The sequence below is a fragment of the Protopterus annectens genome, chromosome 1.part1 (genome assembly GCF_019279795.1).
Source record: "Protopterus annectens isolate FY-2018-M chromosome 1.part1, PAN1.0, whole genome shotgun sequence".
Lineage (NCBI taxonomy): Eukaryota > Metazoa > Chordata > Ceratodontiformes > Protopteridae > Protopterus > Protopterus annectens.
This window is the reverse complement of record NC_056726.1, coordinates 1,585,818,433-1,585,846,116: the sequence shown is the minus strand read 5'-3', so window position 1 is coordinate 1,585,846,116 and position 27,684 is coordinate 1,585,818,433.

Below are 27,684 nucleotides of genomic sequence, written 5' to 3'. Positions count from 1 at the left end.
TATTTATTAAACATTTCTGGTATATTTCTGATTTTGCTAGTAGAGGTTGGACATGGGGTGGAAGGTCTGCCAGGGTGGAGTACTTTATTTATTCCTGACCAGAATTTCTTGGGCTTAATTGGTGCTTGTTTTGTAGCTGTCGGAAATAATTCCTTTTGTGTAGGAGAACTATTTTTTTTTTGTTTCATTTCTACATTTTTGGAATTGTTCCTTAGCTGCTGGGGTTTTTTTTGCTCTCAAGAGATACCAGGCTTTGTTCCTTTCTGATATTCTATTTGTAGTCTCTCTGGTAAGCCAGGGGGCTGTTTTCATATTGAGATTAGTGGTTCGGGCAGGAGTGTGGGCATTTAGGATTTCTAGGAAAGTGTTATTGAAATGGGTTACACCTTCTTCTAGTAGTAGTACTTTTAGTATGTTCCAGTTATGGTGCTTTAGCTCGAGTTTCAATTTGTTGGGGTCTACGTTTTTTGTGTAATGGGTTTTTTGTAACATGGGGGTAGGGTTGGCCTGGGTTTTGAATTTTAGTAGGAAGGTGGGTTGATGGTCACTAAGGGAGTCCGGGAGGATGCCTGCTTGGTAAGAGGTATTGGTCTTATATATTAAGATCCAGTCTAGGAGGTTTTCTTTGGTTTTTGCATTTCCTAGTCTAGTGCTAGATTTGATGACTTGTGAGGAAATGTAGAGGCTGATATGGTTTGTGGGGTTAACAGCTGAACATGTGTTCCAATCTATATTAAAGTCACTGAAGATGATAGTTTCCTGGTGCAGGTTTTGACTTGTCCATTGTAGGAAGGCTTCTAGGGTAGGAATGTTGTTACCTGGTGGTATACAGCATGTGATAATATTAACTGACATTTTGTTGCTAAGTTTGAGTTTATCTGGGAAGAGTTCAGATTTATTGAAGGAAGGGATCTGTGGATTAATAGTGGTGTTTTGATATATTACTAGCTGCCTAGTGTTATTGTAAAGTGGAAAATGGCTTTTTTAGCTATGCTAATATTCTTTTTGCTGTAAAGTGCTAAAAACAGCTTTCAGATACATTAATACAAGCCTACTGTTACCATATGAAAGGGGATACATTGCTAGCTGCCTAGTCTTGCTGTAAAGCAGGAAAAACGGCTTTGCAGCTTAGCTAATATCCTATGTGATGTATAATTGTAATAACGGCTTACAGCTACACTAATATACTGTATAGGCAAGCATTTGGCTAATCCTAGTTGCTTGGAACTGCATTTTTAAACAGATATTTCTAGAGGACTAGTTTAATCCTGTTTGCATGTCTGCTCTACCTAAATGCTGTTAGCAATAATTGGAATGCATGGTTCATATTTTCTGCTATCTATCTGACTGCATTTTATGATTACCTATGCTACAAACAAGAACTGTGTTGCATGAATGTAAGGAATAATTCTGCCTCTGCTACTTAGATGTTATGTGACTGCTTTACACACTCTACAACCTCACTCTGTATCTAAGACTACTGCACGCACTATCTCAACCACCTTCTTGCTTTTTTTTGCATCCACTCTCAGCTTCCCCCACCCTACTCATCTTTCTGTCTTACCCACATTCAACTACCCTCACCTTCCACACTGTTACCCTACTACTTCTACCTTCTACTTCTAATGCTACCCCTTTTTCTTCCAGCAAGCATGGTCTAAACTCCCTCCCACCCAGGAAAGCAATCTGCCCTGTGTAAAAGGCTCTGCAGTGGACCTGATCTCCCTGAACACGTGCTCTATACTTTAAGTGCATATAAGCTCCTGTAACTACTTTTAATACTAAGACAATCAATTTTCCTATCTGCTCTATGGAATTTGAACTTAAACTCCTTTTAGTTGTGGTCTGCTGAGCCCTGACAGTGTGCACACTCACAGGGATACCCCATTTTCCCCACTAGGTGGCAGCAAACCTCCAGAATATCTCCCTGACTAGCCAGTACTTAACATACCCTAATTAACTTAGTTTTGGTGCTAGCCATTCCAAAGAGGCCCTTTCCAGGTCTAGCAACCCTCTAATCACATCTATGTGTCATCCTTACATTTTTACCTACTTATCTACTTAATTTAACTACAGACTTCAGCAGTCTTTGCACCATTATCAATGTACTGCCCTCACCTCCGCTCACTGATACTTTTTTGGCGCTCACCTCTGCTGGGGTCTGTACCCACTCCGTTCACCCTACGATCTCACTCCACTCCCCTACCCTACCCCCAAATTCCACTCACCCCCACTACACCTAAACTTATACTTCACCTTAGTCACCTGGCATACTTCTTGCTCCAATCATCTGTCTTAGCTAATTCTCAGCACCTCCTATCTTACTCCACACCCATACTTAAACTTACTCATCACTATCCCGCCTCCACCTCATAGCAACAAACACTACTTAAACCTTTCCAAATAATTTACAATGCGAGTCCTACTACCCTTGCTCCTACTAGCCCTCACCTCCCTTTCTTACATTACAACCATGCAAACTAGCTTACCCCTAGACACCACCTCATTCCATGCAACACATACTGGAAAATACACCAACTCCCACATAAGGTTTACAGTCTGTCCAACACTATTTTCCACTAATATTATGCTACACACTTCTAACATCCATCTACCTACTACTATCAATAGGAAAGCAGTATACATATCACTCTCAAACCTTACCTATGTTATCAAACACATATTCAACTCAGTAAAAGACTCCTTATTGCTGATGACATACACCCAAACCCAGGACACTCCTTCACTGACCACCCAAATAGAGCTCAATCCGATTTTCTAATAATTAATATCAACATAAGAAGTATTTCCAATAAACTACAAGATCTACATGCTTTTATTACTATTACTCCCATGACATTCTAACCGTTACCAAAACCTGGCTGAAACCACATATCCATAGCGATGAAGTTCTACCACCAGGTTACAACATCTTAAGGCTAGATAGAAAAAATAGGAAAGGTGGTGGAGTTGCAATTCTATTCAAAAACGGAATAAACCTCCAGCCATTTCACACCCCTTTGCCAACATTTCGAAACGCCAAAACCATAGGCTCTATCCTATCAAAAAACAATGAAAAAAAATGAACATCCTTTGTTGCTACATTCTTCCTGGAAATAACTCCCCAGCTATAGAAGAAATCCTTCAATGGCTGAATCAAAGCTTCCCTCAAGAAACAATTTTATTAGGCAACCTCAATACCGACTGGCAAGCCTGCAGCTCCAATAACTCTACTAACAGTATTAACCTCTACAGTTTCACACAACTAATTCAAGAACCCACCAGAATAGACAAAAAACCCATAAACAAACCATTATTGATTGGACACTAGTAAATAGGCCCAAACATCACTATCAGGCTGGATCCTTACTGGATGTACTCAGTGACCATCTCCCCACTTTCCTCCTTAGGAGACAAACCAAATACTCCTAAACCCATAATCTATAGATAAATCAGGGATGATCGTAACTTAACCCCAGACAACCTAAACACAATTCACCAATGTAACTGGCACACTCTAAAAACCCTGCACCTATATCAGGTAGTAGACTGCTTTAATAATATATTTATCTCGGTTCTAAATTCCATTGCACCAATAAGAAAGAGAAAAACCAAAGCAAACTATGCTCCATGGTTAAGTCGGGACACAAGAACCCTTCTAAAAACCAGAGACAAGGCCTGGAATTAATGGAAACAAGACAACTCTGATCATACCAAGCAAAAGTATAAACAACTTAGGAATCTAGCCAAGAAACAGACCAAACTAGACAAACAAAACTACTTCCTAGGTCTCCAAAACAAATACTCAAAAAATCCCCAAAAATTTTGGCATGCTATCAACTCCCTACTAAAACCTGGAACAATTGCTCCCCCAACCTCCCTGTTTACTAACAGCAAACATATAGCCTCCCAGCTTAACTCTAATTTCATAAACTCAATCCAAACTCTGTCCAACCAGCTGACAAACAATAATACCTCATCAACCACAACTGCTGGGAACACTCCTAGCAATCCTATCAATCAACCATCCTTCTCTCTCTCTCCTGTCCCTACATCAAAAATTAGAAACCTCATCCTCAAAATAAAACCTACCAGACTAGCAGCAGAAGGTATACCAGCTAACTTCCTCAAAATAGCAGTTGACTGTCTATCTTACCCAGTATCAATCCTAATAAACAGGTCCATTCAGGAAGCTTATCTTCCACAACTATGGAAAATATCCTACATTATACCGCTTCAAAAAGGTGGTAAGTCTTATGACTTTCCCAACTATTGGCCTATAGCTATTCTTTCCCCCTTAGCTAAGCTTCTAGAGAAATGCATACACTCACAAGTTATGCAATTCCTAGATACAAACAATCTTCTCTCCTCCACCCAACACGGATTCCGCCCTCACCATAGTACAACTACTGCTCTTCTCTCCTTCACCAATCTGGTTAATCAACATAGAAACAACAACAACTATATATATGCCACCTTTTTAGACCTCTCAAAAGCATTCAACATGGTCTCACACCCTAAACTATTGGATGCCCTTCATTCTCTATCCTTTACTTCCCCAACTATCTCCTGGTTCAATAGCTACCTATCAGACAGACAACAATCTGTACAATGACAGAATGAACTATCCCCTCCTCTCCCTAACTCTGTAGGAGTACCATAAGGCTGCTTAATATTAGGCCCACAACTTTTCTCTATCTTTACAAACAATCTATATACCTCCTCCAAGCATGCCTCACTAATTCAGTATGCAGATGATTCCACTCTCATCTGCACAGCCCCATCTGTCAACACCCTACAACACCTAGCCCAAGAATCATTCTCTGCTATTGAAACTTGGATTACTGACATCCAGCTTATTCTTAATCCTAACAAAACAAAACGTCTCATGTTCACACCTAATAAAACAAAACCCACCCCTCTACTTTCTCTATCTCCTCTAGGAATGGCACTATCATCTCTCCATCCAACCACATAAAACTCCTAGGAGTTGAAATAGACAACAACCTATCTTTTAGTCTTCACATAGCACAAATCATTCAAAAAGTTCACAAAAAATGGGAACCCTATACAGGCACAAAAACTATCTCACAGCAAAAGCACGAATCACCCTAGCTCAAACTCACCTCCTATCAACACTTACTTATACTGCACCAATCCTAACCCATACTAGAAAATCAGATCTGGATAAGTTAGAGTCATGCTACAACAAAATTGCCAAATTTGCCAACAATTCCACTTTTAGAACTCACCACTGCCAAGTACTAAAAGAAATTCAGTGGCTTGAATGTCTTAACTTACTAGCTTACCAACAACTCACCTATGCCTTTAACATCAGAAACTACCCAGACAAAACTCCAGCCCTCAGTCAGCTATTAACCTCCCACTCTTCCAGTTGCCCTCTATGCTCATCCAATAAAACCCTCCTCATTATTACTACTGCTAACAACACTGCAGGAAAAGCCCTTTATTCCCACATCATAGCTAAAAAAATGGAACAATCTCCCCACCAATATAACCTCCACAACAACAAACACAAACGTCAAAAAATTCCTCAAATCTCATCTCAGGACAACTTGGATCTGCCCATGTATCACTTGACAATCTCTATACCTTCTCTTCTCTTCCACCAAACTACTCCAGTCTAGAATGCACACTATTCTATTCACATAGAAACACATACTCTTAGAATATGCCACACTGGTCTTTGTACTTCTTTCTGTGCATACTTACTAAAACTGTAAACAGTAGATACTATCTTTGTAAATATTAATCTAATTGTATTTCAGCCCTGCAATGCTTGTTAAGTATTGTGAAACAATTCCTGAATATCTCTGCTTGTACCTTTGTAAATATTAATCTAACTGTATTTCAGTCCTGCAATGCCTGTTAACCTATTATAAACAAATTAATGAATATCTCTGCTTGTAATTAATCTTCTGTATTACCATTTTGTATATTTCTCATTATATTAACTTCTTCTTAATTGTGAAGTTTTTCTCCTTGGGCCTCCACTAAAAATGGACCTGGTCCAGCTGGATTTTCCCGGTAAATAAATGTAAAATAAAATAAAATAAAATAAAAAAAAATTAGGGTGTTCTTATACAGTAATGCTACCCCTCCCAGTTTTTTAGACAGTCTATCATGGTGTAGTACATTATATCCAGGAGGAAGGAACTCATTGCCTGCTGTAGTGGGCTTTAGCCAGGAATCAGAGAGACATAATATATTAGGGGAGTAGGTGGATAGTAGTCAGCAGCAGCCTTAGGTCAGCTGGTGCCCTAGGCAAAAGGGCTCCACGGCGCCTCCCCCACACCACCCAGGTGCCCCCATCCTGGTCTACCTACACCAAATAAATACTGGAAAAGCGCCCCTTCTACAGTGGCACCCTAGGCGACCGCCTAGTTGGCCTATGCCTAAGGCCGGCTATGATAGTAGTGCATGCAATGAGTGAACCTTATTGTTAATACTTCGAATATTTAAGCTCAGAACTAGTAGGCTGGTTTTTGGTCTAGTAGTGAGGAGATGGCTAGAAGAGAAGGTTGAATTAGCTATGATAGTTTGCATAGGGTTAGGCCCTGGATTTGGGTATGTGTCTCCTTCTAGGATCAGTTGGTAGTTTATATGGTGTAAGAGTTTGCTAAGTTTAGTTAGGAAGGATATATACTTGTTTGTTGTTGGTGACCTAGGAGTGATTGAGAGTAAAATGAGTGAGTTAGGTGCTATCGTAGTGTGATGGTATAGGTTTGGGGATATGTGTATGCTGCAATGAGGAGTGTGAGGAATATAAGTGGAGGTATGTTTTGTTAGGGTAGCATAGGTAGCATTTAAGTTTTATGAGGAACAGAACGAAATTTTGAGGCAAAAATCTATACATTCTGTAAAAATCTGGTCAGTTAAGAGGTATGCTAGCACCTTAGTGCACCTTAGTGCAGGATGGCTTTGTGCTTGTATTTTACTGTATGGTTATAGAGATACTAAGCGTACTGAAAGCCAGTTTATGTGAGAGGTTAGCAACCAGAAGTGATAACCATTTGTACCTCTGACATGTGGACTCATTTCTTTGGTAATAGCAAACAGCTGTCAATAAGCATAAGGCAGTTTGCACACTGCCTCAAGCAGTCTAGTCTAGAAGGCTGGAAATAGGTGGGCGGACCTTGCTTAAGGATTCATGTCTGATCTTGAAATGTGTGATAGTATGCTGTTTACAATATTATGGAATTTTGTAAATCCTTAGTCTAGTAGAAGGAATAAAAAAGAACAGAAAATGGCAGTACAGAACAGTGCAAAATAGAACAACACAGTATAACACATCACAATAGAATAGAATATAATATGGGTCTATATTATATTCTCGAAAGCTGACAATATCGTGGCTGATATTGTCGACATGAGAATAGTGAAAGCACACAACATTGAACGTGTAAAAGGAAATCTTTGTAAGGGGAAATTTCCATTCACTGCAATGTAGTGCGGTCTCGGAATTGGTATATTTAAGTAGCGGGGGGTGTGGGGGTGCAGGATGGCTTGCCTCCATGATTAAACCCGTTAGGGTACTTTTTTCTCTTTTTTTTGTTTTTTTGTTGTTTTTATAAGTTCGATGTTTGAAGACATCGACCATATTGTGTCGAACATATGGTGTTCGATGTTTTCAACCGTCGGTCTTATAATATAGACCCATATAATGCAGTACAATACACAGCTCAGTATAGTTCAATACAGAGCAACTCATTACAGCTCAGTACAGTATATTACTATATGGATCATCACAGGAGACTAATTCCAGAAACATTCAATACAGTATGAGTGCCTAAACAGCAACTATGCATGTGACAACACATTATTACAATGTGTGATTCACTGCAGTGTCAAATTATTACTGGACAACTCTGCAGCATTTCAAGAGATGTTGATAAACATCTTTCCAAAACTGCAAGAAAGGGTTAACACATTCTTTAAAATGTTACAAGAGATGTCTGATATAATGGACAGTGATGCCACAATGCAGTGATCAGCAGCAAATGTGGGTGCCACAGTATAAAATATAGTGTAGAAAAGTAGAAGTAATACAATGAGTATGTGCCAAAGAGACATTCAAAAGCAACAGGCATGGAGATGCAATATGTCCAGTTTAGATTCTTTCAAGTTAGGATACAGTGTATCAGAGTATTAAAATAATTAGCTGCCTCGAAATACAGGGTATGGCAGTACAGTGTGATCATTTAGTTAAAAAAATTGCATCATAAACATAATTACAGCAAAGATACAATATTACAGATTACTAAAACAATCATCTATGGCTGAGATATACAGCAGAGTACAATGACATAGCAATGTTAAATCAAGTGTCATAGCAGAGAGAGAGTGAGAGAGATAGTGTCACAAGTTAACAGTGCAGAGAAATACAGTCATGTAGAAAAACCCAAGGGTTAACTTTTCCAGGGAACAGGGTAATTGGAATACGATAATTGATTTCTGTAGGGGTTGGAGTATTAGGGCAGCTAGTAGTCTGAACACTTCATACGGGGGATACACTCTCATATTGTGGAATCTGCAAACCTGCTGCTGTAAGCACAGTACATTTCCGATGGTATGAGATTCTTTTTCAGTCAAATTGAGTAGTAAGAGTTCAAGACAACTGTTTCTGTGTCACAGGTTAAATCGAAAGATGATATCTACATACTGTGTTTAAAGCAAAGAAGATCACACAGTCTAATTAAGTTAATGTAACCAGTGATAATGCGGGCCCAGAAACAATAGAAGGAGCCCCTCCTATCACAGTGGGGAAACCAGTATCACCAGTTTCAGATGTAAAACTGTAATTATAATGGCACAAAAGAGAAACATTAAATTAACAGCAGCACACTCTGATGCACAAAGAAAGTAAAAAAAACTCAGTTCCAAGATGACAGTAAAATCCTATAGTGACAGTTCAAAGCATTTTTTGTTTGCTTTTATATGTGTGTGTGTGTGTGTGTGTGTGCGTGCGTGCGTGCGTGTGTGTGTGTGTGTGTGTGTGTGTGTGTGTGTGTGTGTGTGTGTGTGTGTGTGCGTGTGTGTTCCAACCTAGCATGACAGAGCAATGACATCTAGAAACACAGTATGTTTAAAACAATAATACTTTGAGCCAGAGCCAGATCTAGCAAAGGGTTCCTTCTGTACATGTCTAGAGCCTTGTGCTAGATGAGGGGCTGCATCCATGCTGTTTCCTGTGGCAAAGTCAAAAAGGGCACTTGGGGATGATATGCTTTAAACAGCATGCCAACCACACTAGTAGCTGTTTCTCACAGAAATGCACTTCCATAACAGAACCAATGATTGTCCCCAATCTCTGCATACCATGGGGGACAAGGTACTGTTTTTATTTCTAGTACATCTTCAAAACATGTATTGACATAAAACATGTGTAAGCACGTTCTTTTGGCATTCACTGCTGAAGCAATAAGCAGCTGTGTAGAATCCAAGAACCTGTGTGGTTTGGGGACAATCAGTATGGGGAAAACCTTTGTCTAGAATCCAAGAACCTGTGTGGTTTGGGGACAAACAGTATGGGGAAAACCTTTGAGTTTGGGCAATGAAGTAAAATGCAGGTGCAAACTGCGGTGATTCTCATGTTTTGCTTTCTTCATTTTGTATTCTGCACAGCTTTCCACTGTTCTTGAGGTCTAACTGTTTATTTCTTGTGCAATTATTAAACAATCTGCAAGAATGTTTACATTTTTCTGATGGACAGTGTTCTGTAAAATACCATGTATCTTACTCTTTGTAAACTGATGTCTTCCAGTTAAATGGCTTCTCCTTAATGCAGATTGCTACAATACATTTGAAAAGTTGCTTTAGCTAATGACATTTATGTAATGGCTGTTGTGAAGGACTTAGCTGTGAAACACTTTGATTTTAACCTAGTGCGTTTGCTTATATGGCTGGTAAGCCATTTTAGTAGCTACAAAATCTAAGTTAGTAATCTTAATTTAATAGCCCTTTAATAGAACTGAGTATAAGTGTCAGAAATATCTTTTAAACTGATGTTTTAAAGAAAAGTAGTTTTAGTTTGTTTTTTGTTTGTTTGTTTTGTTTTCTGTATTAGTGCACAATGTCTGTATTCTTTCTGCAATGCATACTGAATACAATAGCACACAGCTTGGCAAATGGAGTTTAATAACAATGACATTATTTTGAAAGAATGCAGACTTTGACTGTCCACCACACATAAGGGGCCGAAATAAAAACACATAGGCTAAGTTGTGGGCCAAAGTTTTTATTAATTTTTTATTAAGATATATAGTAGATTCTATTGAGTGGGTTTCTCCGGGTGATCCGGTTTCCTGCCACATCACAAAGACATGCTGTAGGTGGATTGGACACTCTAAATTGGCCCTAGGTGTGAGTGTATGCCTTCTGTGGAAGGTTGGGTGCCGGGCTGGCAACTCGACACTGTTAAACTCCACTGCCAATCATGAGCGGACAGGTGATCTGTTCTGGCGACCACTAACCAGGAAAAGCCAATAGAAGAAGAAGAAGAAGTAGTAGATTCTATTAAGACTAGTAGAAGTAAAGATCCTTCATCATCCTGAGAGACCATATCTCATGCCATCCTGGTGCATTAATCAGTGCAAAGAGCATTGAATTCCATCAGCGCCATCACTGTGTGCCTTAGCAAGGTGCATTAATCATGTTCTGAAAATAACAAAAAGCAAAAAACAAACTGTAAGTGTACTATAAGCAAAAAAGTTCAAAAATAGACTTTTTTTATACATTGAAATTTAAGTTTTGAAATTGCTCACCTACTTGTTTTCTGGCTAGATGTCTGAGACCATTTTCCCCTGGCCAGTGAGTCAATGTCTGGTTTTATGTCTTGTGCTGTGGCAACCTGCAAAACAGGGTGGAGGTTTTCATTGGTGATGCGTATTCTGTGCATGTTCTTGTTTAGATTCATTATTGAAAACATCTGTTCACACAGATATGTGCTCCCAAACATGGACATAACACAGGCAGCATGAAGTCTCAGCTGTGGCATCAAGTCAGGGGCAGTAGACGGTAAAAGTCCTCTATTGCGACATCCTGGAACCTTGCTTTCAGGCCACTATCAGTTTGAAGCTCTATCAACTCCATCTGAAGGTGATGGGGTGCACTGTTGATGTTGGCTGTGAAAGGACTGGCAAAGATGTCAAAGCCACAGTGCTGTGCTCTGAAGTCAGAGAAGCGCCAATCAAACTTATCAATTAACTGGCTCACTTTAGTAGCCAATCAAGCAAAAGGAAAAGCACTGGATAAGGAGGCCGAGATACTCTGACAAACAGGAAAGTGGGCAAGATTGTCCTGTTCTAGTTGGGACTTCCATAAGAGAAGTTTATGCTGGAATGCTGTGATCATATCAGACATATTCGTGATGACTTGTTTGTATCCCTGCAGCCTCTAATTCAGTTAGGCAAGATGCTCTGCTAAATCACACATCATAGCAAAATCACAAAGCCAGGTTGGATCTGACAGGTCAGGCAAGGGCTTTCCTTTACTTTGCATGAAAAGTGCGATTTGTTCCCTGAGCTCAAAAAATCATTTGAGGACCTTGCTCCTGCTCAGCCACCTTACTTCTGTGTGGTATGGCACATCTCCATGTTCTGCACCTACCTCCTGTAAAAACAACTGAAACTGGCAATGATTCAGGCCACATGCTCATATAAAGTTTACTGTTTTTGTGATTGTGGTTAGTATATTATCCATTTCAAGAACCTTACCACACATAGCTTCTTGATGGATAATGCAATGATAGGTAATCAGATGTGTGAGGCAGTCATTATTTAGAATTTTCTCCTTTATTATCTAACTAAGCCTTTTTTTCCTCCACACTTTGCAGGTGAGCCATAGGTAGTTAGCCCCAACAACTTTTCCCAGGGTAATTTAATATTATTTATGGACTTCTCCACCTCCTCAAAACTTTCCTTCCCTGTTGTCGTCCCATGCATTGCAGCTACACCCAAGAGTTCCTCAGTGACAGAGGTCCGTCTTCATGGCTCATATAAAGATGGACAACTGTGCTGTATCAGTATTGCCTGTGCTTTTATCGACAGCTAATGAAAAAACTAGATAACCGTGTGCCTCTTCAGCCAGCTGTGTTGTTAGATTTCTTGCAAGATCTCGAACTCGATCTGCAATGGTATTTCTTGACAAACTGACATTTTGGAAAGTCTGCATCTGGTTGGGGCACACCTGCTCACACACTTTTAGCATGCATTGCTTCAAAAAGGCACCCTCTGAAAAACACCTGGAAGCTCGGGCAATTTCTTCAGCCACAATATATCTAGCTTTCACCGCTGCATCATTTTTTGCTGTAGCTTTAGTAAACATGTTCTGCTGCAATTGCAGTATGCCTTTTAATTCTTGGACATATTTATGTCTTTCATGAAGGTTATATTTAGCATACTTAGCTCCATGTTTGTTGTCAAAATGCCGATGTATATTGTACTCCTTCATCACTGACACCACCTCATAACACAACATACGCACCGGTTTGTCTTCACGAAGCATAAACATATATTCGCTTTCCCATCTTTCATTAAATTGTCTCCCTTTTGCATCATTTTTTTCTCTTGGACATTTTGTGCTGACACAGCCGGCTGATGATCACTCTCCTTGTCACCACATTAGAATCTAATGGCACCATTTTAGCATCTTCTACAAACTAGGTAGGAAGTGCACCAGCCTGCATCAACTTTTCTCTCTAACATTTGGGAGTAATTGCTAGATTCATGGATGTTGGCCTTGGGTAGTGGTGCTCCATGCAGGCACACAGAGATGATGCTGACACAGCTGGCTGACGATTACTCTCCTTGCCACCACATTAGAATCTAATGTTAAGCACCATTCTAGCACACAGGGATGACACTGACACAGCTGGCTGATGATCACTTTTCTTGCTACTACATTAGAATCTAATGTTACGCACCATTCAGGCACACAGGGATGATGCTGACAGAACGCGCCTCCTGGCCGGCTCTCTTCGCCACTGCATTCCTTACCGCAGGCCACATAAAATGGCTAGGTGGGCCAGATTCGGCCCGTGGGCCTTGTGTTTGCGAAATGTGGTTTAAAATTTAATGACACATCTTTCCCTGATTTTCACAGGCATCTGTGATTTCACTTAATATACTACATATAAATAAAGCTCTTCCTTGAGTTAATTGAAGGAAAATATAAATAGGTTGTTTACTTCTTTCAGATAATACAGATTAGCAGATGCATAAGTGGATCAACTTTCTCTGCAGATACATTACATACATTTATGTCTTCAGCTAACATGTTTTACTGCTTACTTGTCTTACTTTTCTTAAACTGATCAACGTTTAATAATTTTGTGAGTAAAATGCAAACCCTGACATATCCTCTTAGCAATCCATCCTCTGCATTCCAATTTTGGCTTCTAGTTCTTATTTATATCATGTTCACTCTTCTTCCTCAAGGATATACATTTTATTCTGTCGTTGTAAGACCCTGCACCAGATTTGTTGCCCTTTTCTGAAAAGACTCTTCCCTTATCTTTTGCAAAACTGCATATAGCATCCCAGATGGAATCTCACTAACTCTGTATCATTATGGATAAAATCTTCCTCTGTTTCATTTTCTTTTTGATCAATGCTGTCTTTTTTATTTAACACTATATTTTATCAGCATCCCCTTCTTTTTTTACACATGATTTGCTTACCGAAAGATCAAGTGAAATGACTGCCACCACTAACCTGCGTATTTTTACAATTGTTATTGTTACTATTTTCTCTCTAATGCCATTCTCTTCTGTCGTGTTTTTGTTTCCCAGATACATTATTTTTCATTGTTCTTCATTGAATATAAGCTGTCATCCTTCTAAACCTTCCATTAGTATTTATGAGTTTGTTTTCATCATTTAACTTCTTCTTATATATCTGTCCTAGTGCAGATCTCTTTGTCATCTGCAAACCACAGATATATGCATCTAGAATTTTTGAAATGTTAATTATCAAGATGTTAGAAAAGGTGAGCCAAATTACTGTACCTTGTAATAGTCTCCTAATATACATCATTTCTTCAGATTGGGGTCCAATCACTATCACTGTCTTTGTTCTATAGCTTAGCTGGTACATAACCCATTCTATCATCCAAAGACCCTCTGCTGGACAAATTAGTTCAGTGATCTTTACTGTGGTGTTTTTTTTTTTTAGGCATTAACTATAGTTCCAGTCTTAACCAATACTCAGCTACACATGTACAAAACTCCAGAAGACTCATCTGATAAAACCTTCTATGTATGAATTCTTGCTTCCTCTTGGTCTGTGTTGCATTGGGTTTCAGACATACAGGATCTTTTGACTTCAGCCTGCCTCGGAGGTCAGTCTAAAGGGTTTACAGTATTCAGATTCTGGCTTGCCTCAAGTCTTTGGAAGAGAAATTGCACCTTCCCTCTTCAAGTTTCAGATAAATTACCCACCTTACATCATTTGCTGATAAGGTTCTTTAATATATTATCCTTTTAGTTTTCCAAGAATTTTAAGAGAATTCCATCAGGATACATTGTGCAATCTTTAATTTCAGGAACTTTTTCAGGGTCTTTTTTCTATGCACAGACTGAGCTACTCTCACTTTAATTAGGCTTATCAGTGAAATGGATATAAGCCCAGCTCTTCTTTCTTTGTGAATCCTGTGCAGAGCTTTCATTTTTTCTTCTTAATTTACCTCTGCACATCCACCATCCTTGTTAATAAGTCTTACAACCCTTCTTTTTGTCATTGCATGATCTCATACTGATTTATAAGTTTAATCATTCTGGCTTAATTAGTTATTCTTTAATTACTTTGAGATTTTTCTTTAGTACATGGCCTTCAATGTCTTGTTTTTAAGCTTTGTTAAATTAATTTCACATTTCTGTGATCATTGTACATGCACTATACATGTTGCAATCCAAATAGTATGTACTGTACATTGAAAAGTTTGTACATTATTCTTACGAACACAGAGAGAGAGAGATGGCTAAGTAAAGGGACAGTGGCACAGTTGTGTGCCGGGTGGGGTGGGGGTGGGGCTCCTCCAGTACCATGTCTAAGGCCCCATTTGGCTGTGATCTGGTGCTCAGTCTGAACTAGAAATAGCAACAGTAGCACCTTTTATTTCCAGTGGGCAAACAGCTAAACTAGTGTTGAATAGAAAAATTACAACACAGCAAAATAAGGCTTTTAAATCACCATTAACACTCTCTTAGTGTAAAATAAGTAAAAACTAATTTCCAAATAACATGGGCCAACTTTCAGTTCAAATCCTGTTACAAGAGTTATTCTTATAAATAACATACTAATTTTGTTAATCCAATGGAACATTTTCTTTACACTCTGTTAATATACTATTGATGAAGCCAAATAACTGATATTCTAGAAAAATATTAAAATGTAATTAGGTCCATCCATCAAGATTGGCTTCATCACTGTCAATAAATGCTGAAATGCTACACATAAGGCATGTTTGTCTATAGTATACTTTATTTGATGGTATTGGGCTTATGGAGACAGACTTCTAGCTGTATATACTATGTGACCCTGTTGTGCCAGGTCTGGAAACATGCTATTCAAGGAAAGGCATAGCATGATAGTTGTGTGTGCTGAAATGTCACTTTGGATGGACACTGTTGTGTGGCTGTGGCAGATGGTTTGCTGCCATTGTACCATGGGTGGAAATGGGTATGTATTTGTCATAGCCACCTAAAGCAGACTGGTCCCATAGGTTCATAGGTGTGTACTAGACTAATGGCTGTGGGGCTTTTACAAGCCTAGCTCATAAGATTACCTTGACATCATGCCACCCGACCTTAGTTCCCAGTGCCTCTGTTGAGTAAAGCCACTGAGTGAACCCTGGGGTGAATTTTCTATTTCCCATCCACTCATCAATATTTCTCTTAAAGAAGGCCAGTGAGTTACTCTGCTTAACATGTATGGGAAGTCTATTCCATAGCATGGGAAGTTTATGGGTTATGAACCTGTCCCTCCAGCATGTTCTGTTGATTGTGGTAATGAGGCTGAAGTCTCCGGAGCATGTGGTGCGGAGGGATTGGGATTTTTTTTTATGTAGCATTTCTAACAGAGCTGGGTCAGATATGTCTTTGTAAGTCAAGCAGAGAGCATCTCTAAGTAGGCGATATGAGACAGAGAATAGTTGGAGTTTTTTTAGTCTGTTCATATAGGACAAATGTTTAAGTCCTGGAATCCTCTTTGTGAGGTACATTTGCGGCCTCTCCAGTTGTTGCTGGTATTTAGTGAGGTACATGTCAAATGGGGCATTGTACTCAATGATTGGCCTAATAGGAGAAGAGTAGAGAGAGACAATGACATCTTTCTTCCTGGATGCAAAAACCTTAGTAATGAGATGTGCCACATAGAAGGACTTTCTGACCATAGTGGCAATGTGGTGGTCAAAAGAGAGGTTGCTGTCAACCTGTGTTCCCAGATCTCTTATAATGCATTTTGTGTTCAGTGGACTACCATTGATGTGGTAATTTATAGGAACCGAGTTTTTCCCAAAGAGGATGATGACACATTTTTTGGCATTGAGCTTAAGGCCATGGTTTTGACACCAGTCATTGGTCTCAGTGAGGCCTTTCTGTAGGATGTTAGCATCACTCTGGGAGTTAATAATAGCTGCCAACTTGCAATTGTCTGTGAACTTTGTCAGCTAGAGTCCCTTCATGTTGGCCTGGACTTCTGAGAAGTAGATACCAAACAGGAGAGGACCCAGGACCGAACCCTGTGGGACTCCACTCGTGACTGGTTGGCAGTCTGACTTGGAGTCAGCTACTTTCACACTGTGGGCTCTACCTGTGAGCCAGTTTGCAAACCACCTAGTGATATAGGGGTTGATGCCTAGCTTAGTGAGTTTTTCTTTGATTCCTGAGTGGGGAATGGTATCAAAGACCTTGGTAGGCTGTATGAACCACCTTGTCTTCATCCACAGCTCTGGTGACTGACTCAAAGAAGTCATCCAAGTTGAGCGGGCATGGTCTACCCTTCACAAAGACAAACTGTGTTAGAGCCAGATTTTGGGGATTCCCTATATCCTTGTTTATTATGTCCATGATGATGTATTCCATAGCTTTGCATATTAGACTCATCAGGCTAATGGGGTGATAGTTCCCATAGTCTGTAGTCGCTCCTCCTTTGTGGAGATGGATGACTGTAGCAGTGTGCCATTTGTTAGTGGCAAAACCTGAGGTGAGGCGGTGATTGAACAGGGCACACAGGTGAGGTGCCAGTTCACTCAGTAGTTCATGTATAACACAGCCAGGGATATTGTCAGGTCCCATAGAAACTGTATTCTTGGCCTTGGACAGTGCTGTTTTAAGCTGTGTAGCTTTAATACTGGGTGCCTGGCAATCTACTGGTATTGTGACTGATCTCTTGGGGGGGGGGTAAAGTTGGCACTGAATCTGTCGGCCAGTATATTGGCAATATCTGTTGGCTCGGTATAGGAGGTACCACTGTGCAGTAGCTCAGAGCAAATCTGTTTATTGCTGTGGAGGTTCTTTACACAGCTATAGAAGACCTTGTGGTTTTCTTTACTATCTGCTGCAGTTCTGTTTTCATAGCTAGCTTAGGAGGATTTGATGAGGGATCTCAACTTTTTGTTGAGGGTGATAAGGGAGTTTTTCCAGTCTTGCACTTCACCTTATTCCACATCAGATTCCTCCTTCCGTTCTAGAGTTTGTTTATGGCAGGGGACCGCCAGATTGGCTTCCTTTTTTGGAGGAGAGTGTCTTGGTTCTGTTGGTTATGGTGAGATCCATGCATTTGTGTACGTGTTCATACAGTGCATTGGTGTATGATTCGGCGGTCATGCAACTGATCTCCATTTGCATGGGTGTCGTGAAATTAGCCACCTCCGTTTTTAGGAGCCCAAAGTTAGCTTTAGAGAAGTTTTTCATGGTGGTTACCTTTGTGGGTGGGGGGTGGGGGGGATTTCCTAGGTGATTAGTTTGTGGTCAGATCTAACCAGGGAGGAGTTGACTATTCATGTAAATTAACAGTCACCCATGTTAGTAATAACCAGGTCAAGAATGTTGCTGCATCTAGTGAGGATCAGATCAAGTTGGTCCCGGGCATTTGAATTAATGAATTCCAGGATATGTTGGATAAATGTATTGGTACATGAGTAGTTTTCCCAGTTAATGGAGGTGCAGTTGAAGTCGTCCAGTATGAGAGTGTTAGGTTGGACCCTAATATTCTTCAGGGTGCTTAGGAACGTGGAGTGTGAGTCTTGGGACATGGTTGGGAACCAATAGCAGGCTACAACCTGAATCGTTGTCTTACCCAATGTTAGCTGCATCTGAAGTATCTCAGATGAGTTATGTTGGGCTACTAGTCTGGATGTTTGCTCACCCTTTATGAATATGGAAACACCACCATCTTTGGAGCTTCGGTCCAAATTCTGGAGCTGAAAGGTGTGCAATGTGTTATAGCCTGGTAGTGCAGGTGTGATTCCTGCTGCTTTGAACCAGGTCTCTGTTATGGCACAAATGTCGATGTTCTCTATTTTAAGGAATGCTTAGAACGAGTACATTTTTGAGATTTAGACTTCTAGCGTTGAGAAGCATGACCCTCAGATTGCATTTGTTTGTAGCTGTTACAGTGGTAATTTGTTCTTTGGAACACTGCCTAAAAAAGGCACTATAGGGGTGGAAAGAGCCTTGGCCAATATCCAGAAGACAAGGTGTGACAGATGCAGGCCATCTCTGGCAAAGCATCGAGGTCTGTCAGTTATGTCATCCCAGGCTGGCAGATGCTAGATCCCCTTAGAATGACACTAGAAATTTAGCCAATTGTTGAAATCAATCATTTTCTGCTTGTACTGTGGTATCATTCTGGGTGATGGTAGGATGTTGCTCAGGGCTAGTGTCATACCTGCCTGGGCTACATAATCCGAGAGCTCCTCCATGTATCTTTTCATGTAGTCCAGGGAGGTATGTCTCAGGTCATTCACACCCACATGTACAATGACAGAGTCATATTTGTACCTGTTGTTGAGAGACCTGAGTGCATGCGTTATGTGGTGGATTCTGGTGCCTGACAGGCATCTGACTTTTACTTTCTCCTTATTCAACCTAGTGAGTGGGACATCAGTATGCCTCACTATCATGTCACCTATGACTAGTGTGTTGGGCATGCTGTTTTGCCATAGGGGCTTTGGTTGAGTGGCATGCTGTTTAGTAGAGTTATGTGTCTCATGATTAGTGTTGTGTTGTGGTGATTGAGTGTGTTTCCAGCTTGGACGTCTCTGCTGTTTGGGTAAATTTTTATTGACAGCCTCCGCGAAGGTGGGTGTGTGGTTTGTGTTTTTATGTGAAGGCAGTGCTGGTGTGTGTGTTCTGGAGGGATATCTGTTCCATGTGGTGTGGTGCAAGTGTTAACATTCTACTCTTGACCAGCTATTCTGATCTTGGCTGGAGAGTGCGTGGTTTCCAATTTGGATATATAAGTGCATCTCTCGCAAGTCTGAGTGTTGCTGCATTGCATGACCCTGAGTGGGAAGTCTTGTGAGGAGGGCTCACAGTGGAGCTATAATACCACTTGGTACATTCAGGTGACCATCCAGGTGATATAATACCACTTGGCACATTCAGGTGACCATCCAGGTGATATAATACCACTTGGCACATTCAGGTGACCATCCAGGTGATATAATACCACTTGAAACATTCAGGTGACCATCCTGGTGACTGCTTATGACAAGAGGAGGCAGTCATAGACAATGTGTCTGTCCCTTCCCTCAGCTATGGAAGCCATTTCCCAGCACCTGAAGGGGTACAGTAATGGCTACCACAGGAGCTGCTATTGCCTGCATTTTCTTCTGTATTCCCTGCAATGGTTAAAATTCTTCACACAGACCATGCAACGGTGCACTGAACAGTTCTGACATTCTGGGATTTGTAATTATCTGAATATTGATCACTGCCATGCTCATAAACTGTTTTATGCCAAAAGTAAAACCACCATCATGGAACAAATGGGACTTGAGGAGCTGATAGCTATTGACATGCATCTCCCCATCAGCACATGTACACACCTTAGCCTTTTGCCTTGGCATGTAGGATCATGTTGGTGACCTTTTAGTGTACCTGCATCAATGTCTGATTCTGACTAATCATCTCAATGATGTCACTCTCTGCTGATGAAACACCTGTTACTGCAAGACATTGTTCACTTTAGCTTTCTCCAGGATTCTCTTGCTGTGTGCGTGTGTGTGTGTGTGTGTGTGTGTGTGTGTGTGTGTGTGTGTGTGTGTGTGTGTGTGCGTGTGTGCATGTGTGCATATGTGTGTGCGCGCGTGTGTGTGTGTGTGTGTGTGTGTGTGTGTGTGTGTGCGTGCATGCATAGGGTCTGCAGCAGCACAGCAGTATTCTGCAGGGTGAACATTTTTAGTTTCTGCAATTCTTTCAGTGCAATGATACCTCTGGAACACCTGCACGCACTCACATTGAACAGTGTGTTTGTGCAAGACTGTCCATGTCAGCCATCTGTCATCTCACTGTAGCTAGTACCCTTATAGTGGGCACAGCTGAGTGCTCTAGAATAAGGTAACTGCTCTGACACTGTGCCATTGTGGTGGCAGCTGTGGACATGTGAGATACACATGCTGTTCCTTGTACCAGTGTTGACTGCATAGTGATTGCACATTGTCCTGAACATCCAGCATTCCCATTAGCATGGCCTGTTATTTGTGTGCCTCTGCAACATTATGAAGACTTTCATAAACCATGACTGTGCTTTAACCCACCTCATCCATCTGTCCTGCCTGAATACCAGCCAGTGGGGTCTGCAAAATGTTCTGTCTGTTCCCCCCATGCCATGACTGGTTGCACACCCCTTAGGACTATAACCTGTCCTGCTTATACAATGAGCCTTTGCAGGATGTTACCCCACTAGGACTGCAAGCTGTTCTGATTTCCCATCTACTCTTGCTGGCTACAAGCTCCTGAGATTGAACGCTGTCTTGCATATTCCCAGTTTCTTCTTTTTTTTTTTTTTACTTCTGTTAGTCTCATTCTGACAGACCCCTGCCATGGCCATTGTATTGCTAGTGCACATGGTGCTTATGTTTTACCAATTGTGCATGACACCATGGATCAGTCACTGCAATACTGGTATGCATTAACATAATCCTTCCTCCTGAAGGGAGGGGTGTGGCTGGCAGCCCAACATGGTGACTGAATTTTCTGTAACTCTGAGTGCTCTAACAGTACTAAGAGCAATAGCTTTGTTAATCCCTGACTATTTTGTTGATAAGCATGTCTACAAGTTTAGTGGAGGCTTCATTCTCACAAAAGGTGGGCAAAGATGTTATTGCCAACTCCTATATGGATAAAATATTGGAGATGTGGCAAGCAGTGGTGTTGTTAATTAATGAAAGGGTTGCAGGACTGAATTAGAAAGCAACAAGAAAACAAACTCTATTCATTCTGAGCTTATTAAGATTCAGGACTCCCTGCAAAACTAATATACTAAAATTATGCAACAATAACAACAGAGAATTGATCGATTGGAGTTACTGTGACCAATCTACAATCAAAGATATATGACTTAGAAAATATCCAATGGCATGGCCATGATCATATATATCTGAGATATCCCAGAATTAGTAGAGGAAAAGGACTAGCAGGTTTATATATAACAAACTTTTTCAGGTTTTAAATGCATCAGCTGATTTGGACAGGAAGTAGATCAGATCTGTATAGTGGGTAAGAGGTCCTCCCAAGCAGTGCATCCAAGGCAAGTTATTATGAAGCTCCATTCTTACTCAGCTAAGGAGCTGCTACTGAGTAATGCATACTTCGTCCATGGGGCAAGGATTGATGGACAGGTTACCCATGTTCACCAGGATTATTCCAAACAGGTGCACCATAAACAGAAGACTTTTATAGAAGTTCTAGGGGTGCTCGGACCTCATCTCCTGGCTAACATACCTGTGGAGTTAGTAGTGCTATTAATGGCCAAAGTAGGTACTTCCAAATCCTGTAAGCATCACAGGATATTTTCTGGCTTAATAAGGCTTCAGAGGCTTTTAGTCACTATGTCTCTCAGCATGATCAAAGAGGGAGCAGAATCTGCACTGCAGAGTCTTCGCTCGATGACCAGTGTGGTTTGGCTTTCATTTTTTGTTTTTGGTGTTTGTGCTGGTTTTTATTTCCACCCTTTGTGTGGTGGATTGGAGGTTCTTTTACAGAATCTGATGATGCCCAAGGACACATGGAAGAATCCATCGAAGCACAGACAGTGGATTAGATGCACTGGATTGCACCATGAACCATCAAAGAAACCAGGATGCTATTAAAGAGGATGAACTTCAAAACTATAGTGCTTGTCAGAAGAATGATAGAGAACATAAAGAAATTGTATTATCCCTTAGTTTGCACACTGGTGGCAAAGTAGATGCTACGTTTTCAGCAGTGGATATTTAGCAAAGGGATTGTATGAATGATTCAACTTACAGTTATGGTGAATAGTGTTTCTGCTAAACCAAGAGAGAGTTCTGTGATGCCCTCACAGGATAATGGAGATGACATTTGTAGTTTAGCTGAAGCTAAAGAGGAGGGGAAAGGAAGGAAGGGCAAATTAATGGATCAAAAAGTTTTAACTCTGGACTCAGATACTGTATCAGTAGAAAAGAGGGATACACATACTTGAAGGGATGGCTAAATAAATAAATTAGACATTTATATTTTATTTTCTTTTGATGTTCACTGTTGGTTTGTTATACACATGTGGATAACCAGTGTATTGTAGTACCATCTTGAGTTTTGATTAAATTTCATACAAATTGTTGTATTAAACAATGAAGAAGCTATGGACATTGATAAGTCATTTGAGCAGGAAGATGCCATGTTGATAATTTATAAACATTTTAACTTTTTTTAATTAGGTGCTGTACAATAGATGTTAAAGGACAATGATTTAACTGATGCTCTGTCAGAGATGTTGACAATGTTGTATTTATTGCAAATCAGTTAGAATGTTATGTTTTTTAAATCAATGTTGGTGTCCATACAAGCATGTGGATTTTGTGATTGATGGATTCAAGGGTCATGTGTCCCAGCAAAGAATTTTGATTTCTGTTACTTATTGGTTATTAGGGACACAGAGAGGGGAGGGGAACATGGAAGACAGTTTCAGGGATGCTATTAGTTGAGGTACGTGATCATCTATGAGATCTGCCAGTATAACCAATGTTACAGCTGCATAGACTTTATTGGCTCTGAGAGTGAGATGCAGATCTTGAGGAGATCAAGGGGTTTACATAGAGCCACCCAGGGTTAGTAGTAGGGAGGAGGAGCCAGGTAAGGGAAGGAGGAATATAGAAGATGGGGTAGAGAATTTTAGGCTTAAAATAGTAATCTGGAATGTAGGGCACAGCTGTCATCCTGTGAAGGGATCAATATACAAGGTAAGCTAATCAGACTCAGGCAGATATTGTGATGTTGCAAGAAATTAAGCATAGGTGGAAGGAAGCATTGCAGATAAGAGAAAGAAATTGGGACAGTAGGATGCAGTATGGTCAGGAGGGAAGAAGAGGGAATGTCATTATTATAATAAGAAAGGATGCAGGGGCAATCATTAAAGGAGGACTTTGAAGGTAGATGGGTAATAGTGATGTTTTGTACAGGTGAACAAGATAGGAAATTCCAGGCAATATATGGCCCCAGTAATGAATACCTAGAATTTTCTGCCATCTTTTGTTGCTCTGGCAAGATTTTATGCCTAATTGTGAAAGGGAAATGATGAAGATTTTAACTTGGTTGTGTATTGGAGAAAAGACAGAGAATTTGGTTATAGGACGCGTCAACTTCAGTCAGTAAAGCTGGTTTCACAGTGGATGTGAGAGGATTGATGTATGGCGTTGGACAAATCATGAAGATTTAGCTTATACTATTTCAAGGAATGAAGAAAAGCAAGCTAGCAGGTAAGGCAGGGTTTTGATTAAGGGATTAGTTCTGATGCAGTTGGATAATGTACTAGCAGGAGAAAGGTATCATTCTGCCCATGCTCATGTTTGTTTGACAGTCAATATTATCTAGGGAGATATGTATAGAGGAAGATGGAGATGAAGAGAGAGTCTGTGGCATGTCATGTCAAGAAAGAAAGAAGGTTTAGTTAGGGGACTGGATCTTTTCAGATATAATGATAGGATGTGGGGAGTAGTCTGCACATAGGAGACTGGGGGATCATTTAGAAGTATGCTTTTAAGTAACATATTACAGGAATGGAAAGTCACTGGGAAACAGGAAAGGGGAATTTGATTCAGAGCTGGGAAATAGAACTAAAAAGCTTACAGAGATGGAGTGATAAACTGATTAATGAGGAGGAAAAAAGGCTTGGTCTAGTGAGAATGCAAATGGAAAAACTGAATAACACTATAGCTGAATTATGGTCTATTGTAGTGGAGCAAAGACACACTAATGCACAGGATTCTTACTGGTGTAGGGAGGAAAGTTGGGGAAGTGATTAGTGGCCAAGGTTAAAAATAGGAAGCTGGAATCCACTATTGAAATGATGCAGGACGAGGAAGGATGGTACAGAATATAATCACAATCTAAAGTATCTTTAGGGACTTTTACAGTGCTTTGTATACAACAAAATGGAACAAATCCCAAGAAGCTTTGGAGGAAATGGTTTTATTTGAATAACAAGGACACAGGTTAATGGTGGAGGAGGTCTCTTATTTGGAGGAGAACATTTCTGTTATTAAGAACATGGGAATGATAGATAAGTTAAAGATAGGGAATTTACCTGTAAGTGATGGATTTAGAGCAGAATTTTATAAGGTATTTAAAACTATTTTAGCACCACATCCAACTCATGTGGTCAATGATGGGGTCAGAGAAGAAGTTTTACCAGAATCATTTACCAAAGCATTGATTAGTACTGTTGTATAAGAAAGACAGGACACCAATATTCTGGAAATTGTAAACCAATATCTTTGATCAATGCAGATGCAAAGATCCTGGCTGGTATTTTAGCTAAAAGACTGCATATGTTTTTCCCTAGGTTCATGGCAGATTATCAACAGGGATTTGTTAAAGTGTGTATGGTTGAATCAAATTTATGGTTATTAAGGAGTCTACTGGTTCAAGCAGGAAAACAAAGTAGAGTACAGCAGGCTCCATATTCTTTGATAACAAGAAGGTCTTTGCTTCTCTTGGGTGGACTTTTCTATTTCAGGTATTGGAAAGAGAAGGACTGGGTGTGGCCATTATATAAGAATGCTGGGACTCAAAACAGTGGCCAATGAGCAGCTTATGACACATATACTAGTTAAGAATGGCACCAGTCAGGGATGAACCTTCTCTCCATTTCTGTTTTAGCTATGGAAACCCAAGCACAGCAAATTGATAAATATGTTAAAGGTATACGAGTTGAAAATAATGTTTTAGAATGTTTGCTGATGATTGTATGCTGGTCACCAATGGTTTGGATATTGTATTACTGGATATGATCAGAATCTTTTTTCAATTTAGTGTAGTCATGGGTTGGAATGCAGTTGGTCAAACACAATGCAACTTAGCACAGGTAAGGTAGAACATCCAATCGTAGAAGTGTGGATCACTAGGAAAAAGGGAGACAAATAGGGTTATTCATGGAAGGCATTCAGGAAGTGCTAATCAGAGTTAATTTGTTAGATATTAGTGATAAAATCTCTAGCTTCCTGAAAACATGGTCTTCTAGAGTCCTTGTTCTCTGTGGTAGGATAAACCTTATACAAATGTTGATCCTACATAGAGTTTTATATATTAGCAGACACATCCTGGTGTAGGGAAAGGAGATGAGCTGGTCAGTAAAGATACAAGCTATGTGTGATAATTTTTTATGGAGTAATAAGGATTGTAGGATTGCAAAATTTAGATTAAGATTACCTAGGTAATAGTGATGATGGATACGCCAGATTTTAGATTATATGCTGTGGCCAATAAAGTCTCTGGTATTTTTTACTAAAGACACTGGTTATCAAGGAACAGTTGCATTTAATGCCACAGAAGAGGAAATAGACAATAGGAGTTTGAACCATTTCATTCAAATCATGAAAGGTTCCTCTTTTTCTGTCATTGGTGAAATAAGTATTGATCTTTAGAATAAACATAATATTTGAAGTGCAGGACAAATGGTGACTTTGGAGAAATGGTGAGCTAAAGGGATTTGTTCAGTCGATCATATGCTAAGATTCTTAGAAGGGAATTTAGAGTTTGTGGATTGGTTGTATTTCAAGGACAAATATCAGGTGCATAAGAGAGCATGGTTTTAATTTGAGCAATTGAAGGGAGTGATACAACAGAGGTTCAAGACATTAGAGGGGAAGGGATAGTGGTAATTAAGACTGGAGCATATGATAGGGAGTTCTTGGTGATGGTTAAAAGTAAGGAATGGATTTTGAAGTGTACGAAGATTTCTTGATTGATGATCTGCCATGTTTATAGGAAGGAAATGGATGAACTGCATGTGAGGTGGGAAGACAATGAATAGGTAAGTTTTGGTAAGGTAAGTTGGGAGTATGCTATTAGGATGGAGGTTAAACTTAGGTCTTTACCCTAGATATGGGGCCATCATATGAGATGGATACATAGATCGTTCAGGACTCCATTGAAATCATTGAAAGGGTAGCTGATTGCTGAGGGTAAATGCTGAAGGTGTGGGGAGACAGATGCAGGCCAAATTCATATGTTTTGGAGTTATGATAAGGTCAAGTCTTGTTCACAGCACGTTATACATGAGTAGGAGCAATTTTTTTATGAAGATAATTCCTAACATCTGGGATTTTTGTGTATTTGGTTTGGAAGGCAAGGAATATGGATAGGTGGAATTTAAAAATTAATGACATTATGGTTAGGAGGTTGCAAGGAGGTTTAGTGACAAATTATGGAAAGGTGATGTGATATAGGATAAAGAGAATTTAGGGAAGAATAATATCAGGAATTATCCTAAAATGATGTGTACTTACGAATCTCACAATAATACAAGTCAGACATACAAAGACTGGATTAAGGTTAGGCGATATTATCATTTGGAGAAGAACTTGATTAGAGGGCACTTAACTGGAGATGGGCTTTGTTAGTTATTTTCCTATATATTTAATAAAGTGAAGGTGTAATTATGCAACTTAATGAATCGTTATCTGAGTTTCATTGATGCTACTATGGGCAGTTTGCTCTTTTTCTTATGTGGGTGTCTCATTAGTATTTTATCATGGTTTTATAAAATTCTAATAAAAAAGTTATTAAAAAATAATTCTGCCTGCTGTCACATTAACCATATCTCAGTATTGTCAGATATCTACTTTATCCTGCATTCTATGTTCCTCACTGCAGTGTGGCTTCCTAAAAATGGTGACCATGCATTTTTATCATAACAAATCATCATTTGTATTGTAGCTATTATGCTAATGAGGTGGTTTAGCTAACTGTGTCTGAACATTGCTTATACCACAATGTGGTATCAGTTTCTCTCTGTGTCACAGTCCATCTCATGCATAAGCAGTGACATTAGTTAATTTGTGCACAGCTGCAGAGACCATCCGTGCTAGTAAATATTTATATTACACTAATAACTTTGCTTGTTGCACTACCAAGCTCCTATCATGACTGTGTTAGGCCATTACAGATCATTTAGAGTGTATGTGCCTGTGTAGTCTACC